Genomic DNA, 15,462 nt, shown 5'->3' with positions numbered 1-15,462 from the left:
TTGTTTGCTAGGATGAAAATGTAAGAGCCAAATGCAGAAACCGAGTTAAATATTCTTCAAAGCATATTTTAGCTAATATCTGACAAAAGGAGGGAAGTAGTAATATAGTAATTAAAGACTAAAACTAAACTAGCAGCCATTCTGAATCTCAAACACCTTACTTAAAATAATGTTTTTTCCTAATGCCACATTGAGATGACACATGAATGAAGAACACAGTGCTGGAACTGGCCTTTCCATTGCATATGGACATTGAACCCAGGAAACTGCTAAAATACCAAAGGAAACATCTGTGAGATTGAACTGGATGTGCATAGTTCTTCATACCTTTTATGTCTTCTGGAGACTTAAATTTGCATCAAAATAATCAATTCATGGGTTTTGGGCTATCACCAGGAGGCTCAACCATTACCAGCAACAAAATATGAAACATTTTTTCAAATAATTTTGTCTGTATCCTGGAAGAATCAAGAGACTTTTCATAAAGAATTCCTAGAATGTGCAAATGCCACAATTTGGCTTAGGTAGACTTAGTGATTTACTTGAGAAGTAAATCACTTTTCTTTTACATAAAAGAATGATAGTAGTCCAATAATTTCCATTGTTTTTCCTCCATGTGTTTTACTAGTTCTCATTTATATTCTCATACTAGTGACTGTAGAAATCAAATTTCTAGACAAATACTGAAAACAAAATAATAATTTACCATTACTGCATTAGTGTGAATTAAATACACATTTCTCACAAATCCCTTGAAATCTAAAGACCAGAACAAATACGGGGAGAATATTAAGTTATCATATTAAATTTAATTCAGCTAGCAGACATAAAATCAACATAAATGGATTCAATGTTATTTGTAAAATACAGCTGGGCAAGTGTTGGAAAATGTTCAGTTGTTTACACATGCTTATTTTGATGGTATTCTCATATCACTTTGTATTTTGGCACCAGATTTATGTGATTGATTGTACTATGAAAAATTCATAGAAATTAATTTTCAGGAGACAAATTCTAAATTTTTTTAGAAATTATAATCGAGACCTGATACAAACACTAGACTGAGACTAATAAGCAGAACTAGGATATTCTAAAAACATCACTATAAGTATTGGCCGAGAGAAAGAAAAATTACAGTTTGTGTCTGGAAAATATCTGTTTCTCCTGGGTGTTCTATGCTGAAGGAATGCACACACGCACTACAAAGTATAAATACATTTCTAAATTATGAATCTATAAAATCTAAATTGAAGATAAAACCAACAGGCAACCAAGTGAACAAAAGTACCTTTTCAAACAGATTCTGTAGCTAAAAGCTTACCTAAACAAACTTCCTAAATGATTCAGCCTATGACCATTTCATTGTAAGAATTCAATTTCATATTTCAAAGATTTTCAGTAATTACAGCTGAAAGCCTTCACTATCAATTTAGCACAATGAATTATTCACTGCAGAATATGAAATAACAAGTGGGCATACTATGCACTTTGTAGTGAAAGCCATTAAAACATCATAGATTAATTTTCAACTAAATAAATACATGAAAATAAGAAAAGTCAATCCAAGGAAGTGAAGTTTGCTCTTTAAGATTTTTTTTGTTATTTCTACACACTACAATTCCAGGCTCCGACCTGCATGGCCTTGGGGTCTCACATAACACCCATTTCTCTAGGGATTTTTGAGCAGTAGTAGGAGTTCCAGGCAAAGAAGACAAACCAGAGAGCAGCTCAGGCCACAGATCAGCTGCCTGAGTTGTTCCCAGCTCTGCTCTGTAAACCGGACACACACAGTTGTTTGACCAAATACACCAAGGAAAAAACAAACCTACACTGGGGTAAGACAACTGAAGCTATTACAGACCAGGCTCAGGCAAAAATCACAGATCTCCATCTTCACTTGCCCAAGACACACAAGAGCTGCTAACAATCACTGAGGCTGCTCTAACTTCCATTCCATTCAGGTCTAAGAGGGCCTACAGAATTTGTTCAATCATGTTTACCCATTTAGGCAAGAGGATTTTTTTGCCAGTGACAGCACTGACTGCAGTGTGAGTTAAGCCTCCAGGCCTGAGGTCATGACAGTGAGAAAGCAAATGTCAATTACTGACTAGCAGAAACAAAAACTGAAAAGGAATTGTGAAAATATGCAATGTACAGTAGAACACTAATGGAAAACTACAGCAGACTGAATCCATTCCCCTCCTCTAAATAACAGCCCCTATATGATGCCTGCTAGATGGACTTTAATTTACAACACATGGCAGGGCTTTGTCCATAGAAGCCACCCAGTGTTTCTAAACATTACACAGCAGTCAGACACAAAAAATATTTCACAAGCAAATTGAATAGCCAGAATAGCTGGACTGTATGGGAATACACTCAGAGGAAAAGATGGAGAGGAAAAAAAGAGGAATGGATGTGGGAAAAGGCTGACAGACAGTGTGGATTCAGACTGCATTCCTTAACTCCTGGCAGAACCAGAAAAGGCTGTGTGATACCAGGATGACACAGAAAGGTATATTTGTCTGTATTTCTGTCATGTTCTAGTCTAGCTCAAGAGTTACTTCTGTTGATTTTGATTTCAGTAGAGGTACAAGACAGAATTTGATCCCTGAGAGGGTCTCCCCTATCTTTTTGAGTCTGAATAAATGTGCTCTGCATATCTCTACCCTCTGTTACAAAAAGATAAACATATACCCAGCCCAGAAGCCACCATAAACAAGTTCAAGCTACAGAGCCTGCAGATATTATTTCCCTGAATAATAAATATCCAAGTCACAACAACACCAATGAGGTGGAATATTCTCTTGAGGAGCTTGAGAAACAACAGCAATTTGGATCTAATGGTGCATCAATGTATCAACATGTGAATTTGCACCCAGGAGACAATAATAAATAAATATGCCCTTAAAACACTATCTGCTTTTCCTGTGTAATTTGCAGAGGAGCTCCTGTGCCAGACTGAGCTTCCTCAGCATAGTGTCCACTCTGAAATTAGGTCAAGCCCTTCATTCTCCCCAGCTCAGCAGCAGAGACAAAGCATTGCATAACTACTGAAGTGAGCTGGAGTCAGCAGCAGCAGTGAACTTAACTCCTACCAAATATGCTCTGTGATGTTCAACAGTCCATATAATCACAGCACATCTTCCCTTTACTGTAGAGAATTTCATTTCTGATCAGGGAGGAGTTTCACAGCAGAAAAAAAATAGAAACAAAGAATGCTGTTTACACTTAGCAATGACTTACTACACTTACTAGATGGAAACAATGAAGAGTGTAACTCTGAGTATATATCCTTCTCTGTCAGAAGAAAATAAACAAAACTAATACACAAAACTTATTGCATTAACTGAATCTCTCTAAAAAGAATAGAAAAAATAAATACATAGAAAAATATCATAAACAGCTTGCAATTTTGGCAAATTATGTTATTTAGACTGGCTGGCTAAATAATCTGTGAGAAGGGGTTAAATCTTTGTCAAATGCTCCAAGTGAGCTAATGAGGCTAGTGCCAGCTGAGAGAGTCCTGTCTGGCTGAATGCAATGTCTAGAATCAGCATATTGTAACACAGACCAGGTTTAAAATCCAACATGTCAGACATTGCTAATGGAAATAAACACAGTTAACTGGAATATTTAGAGAATAGCATATGGTTTTGTGCTGAGAGCAAAGTGAACACAGAGGAGAAAACAATTTGCCAGACAGAGGAGGAAAGTCTGGAACAGTATCATTACTTATAGTACAAGCGTGTATTTGGATGACAGCCTTAAATAAAACATTGCTGAAAAAGAGATACGTAAAAACCAAAACAAGAGACATTGCAATAAAACAGAGAAGGAAGGGCAGAGTTGAAAGAAAAGGGCCCATGTAACAAAGACAGTGCTAAATCAAACCTGCCACCCAGAGAGTCCTTTGAGACTCTTACACAGTAAATTATTTAAATGGACTGATAGAGGATAATTAGCACACATCTATATACCAAAGTGACTGTGACTAACAATAAGAAAGAAACAAAAGAAAAAACCAAAAATCCTCTTCAGACCATCCTAGAAAGGAGTTACAGCGGGAGGAATAAAGTTCTAGATTCATTTTGAAATTCCATTATAAGAACACTCTCAGTATATTTGTGGCCAATAATTAATAGGCAAGCAGTACAAGACTTACCCATTTTTTCTGCTCACACCCCAAGCTCATAAAAGGTTTGCTGTCAGAACACTTTTGTAGAAATTAAACAGAGGTAAAAGCAAACAGTACCTGGTCACAGCTTCCATGATGTTTTGAGCTTATTTACCCACAATCATGTTCTTCTTCAATGTCCCATCATTCACACACAGAAAGACTGAGGAAATAAGATAAAATTTTCTGTTTATATTATAAAGGGTAGGCAACAGCATCAGAATTGAATTTCAGGGTTCCAAATTTATGCTCTAAGCATTGCTCCTTGTTTCTCATCCAAGGCACAATATGGGGGATTGTCACTATCTCTGCCTACAGTTATGGGTGTTTACTGCCTGGTATGATTCAATTACTTTATCGACCAAGTAGGAAGACTTCAATCAACCTTTCAAGAAAACCTCCCCTCATAATTGTTGATAACCTGTGAATAAGCAGACTCCTTGAAATTTCTAGATCAACATAATATGAAAAGTAAATCCATTTTCACTGTGAGGGTATCAATATTCAAAGGCAAATAAATAATTAATTTACAATTGTAAATTCATCATGGATTAATGTTTCATAGGGTTCCTTTGCCTATATATCTAATATATATATCCAAACAAATCAAAAATCCACAACCTTTTGGAGGTCTAAAGTTCTTCAGTTGACTACAACTATATCATGCAATGAACAGACTCCTCAAATCAAATTCCTGTTAGTCTTTTCTGTGGAATATAAGCAGCAAGTAAATGTAATAAATGTAACTCCTGAGCTTCTCATTACAACAAGAACAAAAGCATGAGGCACTTGGGAGCACTGTTGGCCCAGTCCACACTGAAGTGGACCTTAAATGTACAGCTCAATCTGGGGGCTCCTAGGCAGCCCCTAATGGCGAAAAATAACCCAGAGGAACCACATAACTGAACAAGCAAAATAATTAGAAAAGCAAAATCTGAAGCTCTTTGTCTCAGTCCAGAACCTTTTACCCAGCACCACTCTGCTAAGCTGTAATGCCATATACACAACAGAAAATAATCATCAATAAAATTTGCTTTTCTATCAACTGTGAAAGCTGCCAGGATTGATAAGCAATAGCAGGAATCGGGTCTTGGCATTGTTTAAAGCTATGTAAAATCATTCTCCTTTTTACTGATTTTCCTGTTGAGTCAGTCCATAGATTTTTCAGTCCATCTCTTTCTTTTCACTATTAATCAGAAAGATATTAACAGCACTTCTGAGATTTCACCATTAAAAGCAGGCATCCTTTATGTTTTTTGAAAAGCTAATTTATTATGCAATGTGAAAATACATCACATCATCTGTAAGTATTTGACTTTTCTCACACAGAATAGAGAGAAACAACCTGTTTTTGAAAGATGTAACTCAATTTTATACCCACTTCTCAGCAAAAAATGAAAGAGCTGCCACTGGAACTAAAAGATGTTGCATGTACCATCACCATCAATAACTCTGCAAGACATTCAGCAATATTTTGTCCTAAACTGCAAATAACAAGATTAGAAGTGCACAGCTTCACTATGAAATTACAAAATAACTTACATTTAATAAATGTTAATGTATTTTTTAAAAGCAAATCTATGCAGATGCCACCATGTTTTTTTAAGCTTTTGATGTACACTTTCTAAATTCTAGAGTTGCACAGCTCTACAATGATTTTCTGGCTGTTTTAGAGGCATCTAGCTGAAGGAGTACTCTGCAAAAACAAAATCTCATGATACTGTAGGAACCAGGAATTTTTCCCTAGATACAAAATAGTTCACAAAATCACAGAATAATTCAAAAATACCTAAGATTTTAGATCATTTTTCAGTACTACTTTATTTCACCAAATGCTAATATTTCTATATTTGCCATCACTAGGTATCAAAAAGAAAAATTCAATTACCCCAAAAGGCTGAATACTCTCCAAAATTCATGGAACTATTTAAATTCATTAAGCTACAAGTGCAAATTGGCACCCAAATTAAAAATTAAAAGCTGCCAAGATTGTAATTCAGATTTAACATGCTGCCTGATCTGTGATTATACTGATTTTTAAATTAAGTTGCAAAGAGCTGTGTATAATATTCTCCTTCAGAAAACAAAACAAAAAGAAAAAAAAAAGCAAGGAAGAAAGGATTGTGCTTATGTTTGTGGTTTAGTGTGGCTTTTGGGGTTGGGGGGGGTAATATTTATTTTGGTATTTAACATATAGAACCACAAATAGCAAATCTGGTACAGATACACGTTGCATAGGTCAGCTATGATCTGTAGAAATGCAGTCAGAAAGGATTGTGCTTATGTTTGTGGTTTAGTGTGGCTTTTGATTTGGGGCTTTTGGGGTTGGGGGGGGATATTTATTTTGGTATTTAACATACAGAACCACAAATAGCAAATCTGGTACAGATACACATTGCATAGGTCAGCTATGATCTGTAGAAATGCAGTCAGAAGCAGATATTTTAACTGAAGAGGGAGGCAGGGCTCTGCCTGGCTGCCACCATCAGCTCTGCTGGGTTTTTCTCCCTGACCAGCCCAGAAACTGAGCGGGCTCCTCCTCACTGCCACGCCATCAGTGCAGACTGGAACTATGCTGCTGCTCAAAATTATTCAGGAGCATAAAACACAGAGAACTCGGGGCCATTTGGAAATACCACTGAGCATTTTCACAAGCCCACACGCACAATCACAGGGATTTAATAAATCTGTGTCAGTGTTCAAACTGGAAAAATAGATCCTGCAAGTCTTACTGGCCTGAACTCTTCCCAAACCAATTTTGTGTTTCTTAATGTAACAAAACCAACTGGAAACCAGTCTCCTCTATAAAAGCCCCCAACTGAGACAATTTTTATTGTTAATCTTGAATCTCTCCAGTAACTAAATTGTAATGAAACATTAAACATGATATGGTAAAGATGATCTATGAGTTTTGGAGAGTGGGAGTCAAGTCTGCTGGACATTGAGGACTCATGGCAATTCTTTTCATTAAAAATATATCCGTTTTTAGTTATTACCCAGGAGGTGCTCTTATGTTATGAATTAAACTTCACAGAAAATTACTTAGATTAAAAATAAGATTTCTTCAATCATTGCTGAAGTAATGAATTCCCATTGGATGATCCTAGGATAGCAGAATAAATATGTATGAAAAAGAAGCAAAGGCTGCACTCTGCCAAGGTTATTCTGTCAGATGGCAAGAGTTACACAGCACAAAAAAACTTTTCAAAAATGAGGTACATTTGAACTCTAGCTTTGACTATCAATGTCGTAAACTTCTACAGTTGAAAAACTGACATAAGTACTATTTAAGTAGTTTGGCTTTTTTCACAAAGCGTATCTAAAATATAACTTGTCTTTACATGGAGCAGATTAAATCCATTTAAAGAAGGCTGCATGTATCATGTGATGTCTGGATATAGATATTTGAGATTGAAACCTTGGAGAAGAAATAAACAAATTTCAAGTAGTGGTCAATCCAAGGACTTGAGAAAGAAAACAGACCAAGGAAGAAAGTTAAGTTTGAAGCTTGTCAGCAAAGTTATGTACAAAACACATTCATTAAAGATTATTATTAACATAGGATTACAGAGGATTATTTCCAACTTTAGGAATTCTCAACATCCAACTGTACTTAATTATTTAGTATAAAGCTAGCTTTAAAGTCTTGAGTACCCCTCAATTTCTTCTCTAAATAATAATTCAAAATAAGTACTTGGGGATACTGTTCTACTATTCCAAAATATGCTCATGAATGACCCTGAAAGAACTCTGCATCTGCCTGAAAAGGAGTATTTCTGACAAAAAAGAAAAACAAACAAGGCTCTGTATTGAATGTGTTTGTATTATATTGGATTGTTTGTATTATCTTTCCTTCAAAAACTCATTAATTATGAAGAGTCAGAAAAACACTGAGATGGCTTCTACCAGACACACAAATCATTAATCTGACAAATCTCATTTGATTGTGATGAAGGTGACAAGTGCCAGACTCCATTCCTGGACGAAGCCTCTTCTGCACTCCCAGCTGCTGGTGCAGTTTGGCCAGGGGAGCCCCAAGAGCTGAGCCTGCAGCACTGCTACAGATAACCCCACAGCAATTAAAAGGGGGGTACTGGATACATTCCTGAACATGTATTGGACTTGAAAAACCAAAATCACCATCACCCGAACACAGAAAAATGCATTCTGAAAATGAAAGAGAAATTCATTCAACATCCTAGGAAAAAGAGATAAAATCTCAATTATCAGAAACACCTGAAAAAGTTGAAAGGAAAAAACCCAACTACTCCCACTGCCTTGATTGACATTTAAAAATTCTGATTATTTTAGTACATTTTAACATAAGTTACTTGCTCATATATAGATATTTGTTAAGTTTGCTACCAGATTCTAACAATACTAACTCAAAAGGGGAAAAAAACAATTATCAGCCTATAATTTTCAAATGGGCAACTCTTCTTCAAATAAGATATGAAATAATAGAGGCACTAAATATAAAGTGATTTTTTTCTCAGTAAATATTACCTTTAATTTATATTACTATAGAAAGCCATGTTATAATTTGCCTGAGCCTCTCTAAATATGCTGCAGCACAAACACTTTCTTCCTAATTGTTTAGAGAATACCTAATCTAATTGTGACAGACTACTCTGGGCCACAGGCCCCTGAACACAAACGCCACCTCAGATTTGTGCTTCTCTGACACTCCCAGGGGCACCCTGCAAGCTGACATCAGGAACCTGGGGTGGCAAGTTTTGTGTCACAGGGAAAAGGGACAGCATTTGTGTTCAGGGGTCTCTGAACCACTATATCCTCCAGCCATGAGGTCCTCCTTTTGTTGGATTTTAGCTTTGTAAAAAAAGAAAAACGGTTTATCATTTCTTCTTCTCAGCTAAGCTGCCATTAAGTCACGCATCAGTTTCCTTTAATCAAAACAACACAGCCTTTCCCATGTTTTCACAAGGGTTTTAAATTCTGGCTCAGCTCTGCTACAGCACTTTACATACCCTTAAAAACTATAAATGAGGCAATACAGACTGTCAGTCGCACAAGTAATTGCAGACACCATCCTGCTAACAGCTGGAATGGAGAGTTCAGCAGTGCTACCCATCCCCTGCCTTCTCCAGGAAACACATTCAACAATCATCTCACTACTGCTGACACGATTTCCCTCCAATGAGCTTGAGATCAATGCCTCCATTCTGCATTTCCAAGTATGAAGCTGGCATATATGAAGTGTTATTTTGCAGACATGCTCTGAATTCCTGCTTCCCAGAACAGATTTCACTGAGAAACATTCATAAGAAACACAAACATAGCAAAATCAAGACACTAATCTTTGAATTTGTGCACCTGTAACAGGCAAATGTGAAAAAGAAGGGACATTTATAGGTGAAGTTTACAGGCTACAACCAAGTGAAAAAAAAACACCATCTGAGGAACCTTTTTATTTTAAACACCACTGAGAGGTTGCTCTGAAACTGCCTGGCAAATCTCTGAGGAGCACAGAGATGCTCCTGTGCTCAGATACTCAGTGTTCATAGCAATTTCTTAGTGAAGGTTGACTGGATGTCACTATCTCCATCTGGTAAGGGAAAACATCATACAGATAGAATTTCTTTTTTTATATACAAGGCCTGACCTAGTGCTAGTGATGCTTAATTTAATCTTTTTTCAAGAAGCCTTTTTTCACTTCTATTCCATTTGTCTGATTCTTCCCTATTCTGAACTCTAAGAGCAGTATAAAAAAGATGTAAGAGAATCACTTAAATTTCTACACCTCTTTGGTACTTTTCTGTGCTGGTATGGAAAACTGTTTTGGTCCAAAGCAGCAGAGAATTATAACCTCTTCAGACTGATTTCAAAAGGCAAAGATGACTTTCCAACCTGAACTTCAGCAGCCACCTGTCAGCAAATCTGTCAGAGGCACGTCCTGTTTACTGCATTTTGAACAAAAACTCTTACACTGCACTGTGCAAATGGAACTTTATCTTTCTGCAGACTCAAGGGATGTTGCCTCCTTATTGAATGTGCCACTGACAGAGTTTCACTGCCCATGACCCTGTGAGGCAAATGCCTTCACAAGGGAACAGCTCCTCAGGCTGAGCCAAGGGCAGCATGTTCACAGTCTTGGTTGTCAGCAGGTGAACTGGGTGCACCCTTCAGGTGAAAACATGGGGCACCCCAATTACTGCCAGAGGCCAAGCTCACATTCTGCCTACAATAACATTGTTTGAAAGACAACAGAAACCTGACCTCAAGTAATTAAAGCATCTGAAGATGAAAGGATCTCCTATAGGTTTCAAAGCAGTGATCTTTGTCTGACTGAACCAATACCAAGACAGTTTTCAGCTGCCTGTCCTTGACTGTCTCCCTGTGTGTGGCTGAAGTTTCTCATCAGAAAACAGAATGAATTGCAGTCCTGAGATTAAAACACACTCTGTTTTATACTCTCTGGGATTTCATGTTACAAATGATTCACTCTGAAAATTATTGTGGAGTTCCTAGCTGGGAAAAGAAGGGACTGTGTGATTGAGGAGAGAAAGTGCGGGCATCTTGTTTTCAATGAGTCACTCAGATCCATTTTGAGTCCATACAATTCATATTTCTTTTCATAACCAGTCCCATATCATTTCAGAACAGTCCTGAAATGTGGCACAAAGCTTCTAGATTCAATCAACCACCAGAAACTCAATGTACAGTCACTGCCTTAGCTTCCTATCCTCAAGCAGCCACTATTTCAGGAAAATTAGGACACCCTCCTCTGCAGCACAGTAGAAACACTGTGCAGTTATAAACAAGGTAATAATGCAGAGATTATGGAGTTGGACACTATTAAGGAGATTAGCTCTAGTGCTGGTGACAAAAGTAATATGCAGAAAATACTGCTGTGTTGCAACACAAAATCCCTGCAAAAAGCAAGCTATATTCTAGCACATCAATGAAAAAGCACAATCAGTGCTTAGGTTTGGGTCTTTATGATGCTGAACAATAACATAATTTGCTTTCATTACCATTCATTGCTGTGTAATTGCCTTAATTTTCACAGAAAATCTGGGGATGAACAGAAGACATACTCACATTATCTGACTTAGTTCCCCCTTACTTTCTGATATTTTTCTCTCTTTTAAGCCCTGAAAACCAGCTCCAGTCATTTACTGTACAGGCAATTTGTCACTGCTGTGACAATAAACAATTTTTATCCTCACCAGATCCATTTTGCTGTGGTAACATTCATTTGCAGAAGGAGGATTTCTCAACTGCATCAATCTGAAAATCTCCCAAGAAAAGACATCTGCAAATCTTCCAAGGTTTATGATTCTCCTTGATGAAACAGTGGCTCAGGAACACAGCAGGATGAGCCATCCTGTGCCTTTTGAGATGTCTCATTACAATGTTTCAGATCTCAAGGACAAGTGAAACTTATGCAAGAAGTTTTATTGTGCATTTTCCAACCCTAAATAAGAGCACAAACAGGGGAAAAAAATCAAACCCAAGAAACCAAGAACTGAATTTTGGTAGATGTAGCTCCAAGGCCTGAACCTCTGAGTCAAGGCTGGATTCAGCTGGATGCAGGAATCTATTACTGAAGATAGCATCAACAAATTTGCTTTACAATTAGGTCCCACAGGGAAGTCAAAGATTAGGAGTTTAGGACTATCTTTCTGTTGGTGCTTTATATCATTCAGCTTATAATGTAACCAATCCTGGCAAATATTTGCCATTAGAGATTATATTAGCTGTTCCAGAAGTCATATTAATAGCACCAGTTCTTAAATAGGTTCACTACATCTTATGAGTTTCACTATCATTTGATATTTTTAAAGTTTGCCCACAAAGGGGGGTAATGCCACCTGACTGGAAAAGACTCAGAATACACAGCATCACTTTTTTTTTCTTTTCTCCTTTCTTTCAATCCAACTTTATGTGATTAATCAGATTCATGATTCCCAGCTTTCTACAAACTGCAAAGCAAAGGCATTACTATCATAAAAATCTACTTTTGCATAATCAGATAAGATTTAGCATGCCATTCATCTTCATTATACAGCTGATAAGCAATTCCCAAGTTGCATGGTTTACTTCTCCTGCATGCTGATTGGCTGGTATAGAAAGAAACATGTTTTGGAGCATCCTAATACGTCGATATAAATAAACAAGAGTTGAAATATAAAAAGGGTGGTATATAACTATTTAAGTACAGTATATACCTTGGAAAGATATATATGTCAGAAGCAGAAGTCTTCCCTTTTTTTCCCAAATATACCTTTATTTGAACTTCCCCTCGCTTATGCACAAAGCAGTTCATCTGACTAATGGGCATTTCAGAAGATGAAATGTGCAGACAAACTTCACATATTTCCTGGAACGCTGTGGGGGAAAAAAATGCAAAATTCACCATAAATATCTACAGAAAGAGAAGAGGCAACCTCAATATCCTGAAACCTCTTGACCCCAACTCCTCTCCAAAGTCTGTCTCGGGGTGCAGAGGGAAGAATAAAACTAAAAATTTCTGATAAACAAAATCTAACATATTAATGATTATGGAATCTATTCAATTTAATGTTACAAAATCTGATCTAGATACAATCAACATACAGCTGGATACTGAAAACTCAGGGAAAATCAGAGCAATATTCAGTGTAGCAGCACAGCAGAGGCAAAGTTAATCATTGCTATACATATAACTTTGGGCAAACCACCACAAAATTATTTCATTTTTTCATACACCTAAACTGTATAACAAGATAATTTAAACTCAAACAACAGCATTTACAAGACTATAATTAAAAAAAACTAATCCAATGCATCACTAAAAAGCAATTGCCCTCTATCAGCTTCAGTAAATACTCGTTTATCAGATTGTAAAATGTTTACTACTGAGAGCTGCTGGTTCAGGGGCTCTCTAGAATCATCACCATAAAGACTGCTTAGGTGAAAGGAACAGTGCTGAGTTTAAAAAAACACCCCAACTTTTGTTTTCAGTGTATTAAAATTGATGAATTACTATTTTTCTCTCAACTCACACAATACTGAATTACAAGATGCTCCTGCTCAAAATTCTTCCTTCACAGCACCTGTGAACATTTATTTCATCTCTCCAGAGACCTGTTACAGCCTTCCTGAGCTTTCCTTCCTGAGCTTTATTCTTCTGAAAACTTTGGAATTTAGCCTGAGGGGCTAGACAAATTTGGATGCTCTCACTCTTTTCTCAGTGGCTTTGCGCCTCTAAGTATGTGCTCCAGATAGAGGTTATTTTTAACCTCAATTAGTTTGCTGTATTAGCACAAGCAAGGATGTGACATAAGGTTGGGTAAGCAGACAAGTGCAGGGGAAATTCATAAACTAGTATTGCTCAAAAAAAATGAAGAAAAAAGAAAATATATGGTGGGGGGGGGGTGGATACACACACACACACTTCATCCACTTAACCTGTCATTCTCCTGCAATACCTTTCTTCCTTCCCAGGGTAATTTTCTGATCCAGTCCCTGGCTCAGGGATTAAAAAAAGGATCATTAGGCTGCACAAGTACAGGTGAACACAGAGCAGGATTTCCATGCACTTTAAACATCAGAACAGGTTTTCCTCCACACTTACACCTCTGCCTCTTAACCAAGGGCTGTATTTATCTGTGTTGTCAAGCCATAGCATATCTATGGCCAACAAGGAAATTAAATTTGCTTGCTAGAACACACATATATTCAGTTGTTTATTTTTTCTTTGTTTTCTTCTTTAATAGAAATAGAGCCCGTCAAGTTTGCCAGAAAGATCATTAGAATGAAATAACATACAGGAGATTATTGCAAAATATTTTTTTCTGGTTTCCCGTTCTTCCTACAGCAGCATTTATTCTGACATTGCCCCTCTGAATGATGGCAGATGTCTGGGGCCATGCAAGTCAGCTCTCATGGAAGAGGAACCAGTGACGTCAAGTCCAGGTATAATTAAAGTTTAACTTGTTCTATTTATGCAGGGTCTTGGTTCGAGATTTGACAAAGAAATTACCAAATTGCTTCTGGGTGATCTCTTCCTTCAATAACAAGGCCAACAGCAGTGGGCATTGCTCAAAGAGCAGCTCTGCCTCAAGAATTGAATTTAATCACAACCCTGGGTAGAAAGTGAACTCTCCTGCTGCTCTCACAGTCCCTCTCCAGAGCCTTGTCACTACAGTGAGCCTTGCATAACCAGCGCTCAGCGAGGCTCAGCACGTCCTCCCAGCACTGAGCATATGCTCGTGGGCTAAGGAAAAATCCTCCTCGAGGACTGCCTCTAACTCCCATCTGTTGACACCTACACACCCCTGCGCCCCAGCACTGACAGAGACAGCCCCTGCAGCTCATGTCAGAGGCTTTGTTGGGCTAGACTTGCTGCAAACACAACCCACACATGACAGCCAACCTCTCTAAACATTCACCCAGAGCACAGAAGCACCAGCAGTTACTCACCCACAACTTGCAGCATAAGGACACTTTTACAAGCTTTGCATGGAGCAGCTTTTCAGATGTGTTTTTTTCAAAGTGGGATTTTATGTTTCTTCTAGATACCTAACACACAACATCCATGCTAAAATTTCTGATTTGTGTGAAGTACTAATTTCCATCATGTACTATGAGCTTGTCTGAAGAGGGGGGGATATATTTATAGCCAGGATTACCAGCCAGTAGCTGAGCTGAAACCTTGGCAGGCATCCACTGAAGATGACAGTGATCCACTGAGCTGTGTTTACAAGGACGGGGCACAGGGGAAAGAAGTGACCACAGAAATACAGTTGAGGAGCAAAGCTACTGGATTTTGCTAATCTGATTATACCAAACAGCTCATTATAATGGTCTCTATTAAAAACTTTAAAAAGCATAAAACCATTTCTTCATGATACACCAATTCTAGTCAACTCTAGATCAAGTCCAGAAGAAAAATCCAAGATGTTTCTATCTCTCTACAACTTTATGAATTGGATTTCAGAATTAAAAGCAATTCTGTTTATTACCCTAAAATAATCTGTAGACTAAACTGGTCCCTGAAATGTGATCAGTGAATACTGTGCAGTGTTACAGAACCAGCAGAGAAAGAGGACAGCACTGGAAGGTGTAACAGCCTGCTAACACATACAGCTTTAAAAACATGAGAGGCAGGGGAAAATATCTTCCCAGACATTCCACCAACAATTAGAACTGTGCACTAAAAACAGCAATGCTACTCAGAGCCAAGAAAACTCAGCATCTGATTTTCTAAATTCATTCATTGTCATGTTCACTTTCATAAATGTTATTAATTTATAACTTATTAACTTGAGTGTTTTCTG

General features: G+C 37.5%; 1 long non-coding RNA gene across 3 annotated transcripts in view; it reads right to left on the bottom strand.

The window, feature by feature from the left end:
* Positions 1 to 15,110, bottom strand: part of LOC115496563 (uncharacterized) — a 53,103-nt gene extending 37,993 nt beyond the window's left edge. Inside the window, exons 1-2 of one of the 3 annotated variants that reach the window (XR_012057504.1) lie at positions 14,606 to 15,110; positions 4,256 to 4,340 (exon numbers count right to left, since the gene is read on the bottom strand). This is a non-coding gene — a long non-coding RNA (uncharacterized lncRNA). The remainder of the gene's footprint in view (positions 1 to 4,255; positions 4,341 to 14,605) is intronic. The other 2 variants (XR_012057503.1, XR_004368820.3) reach the window with 2 other exon arrangements.
* Between the last annotated feature and the right edge of the window lie 352 nt (positions 15,111 to 15,462).

This window comes from Taeniopygia guttata, chromosome 10, assembly GCF_048771995.1.
Source record: "Taeniopygia guttata chromosome 10, bTaeGut7.mat, whole genome shotgun sequence".
Lineage (NCBI taxonomy): Eukaryota > Metazoa > Chordata > Aves > Passeriformes > Estrildidae > Taeniopygia > Taeniopygia guttata.
Note: the sequence above shows the minus strand (reverse complement) of the source record. Positions and strands in the feature narration are given on the sequence as shown.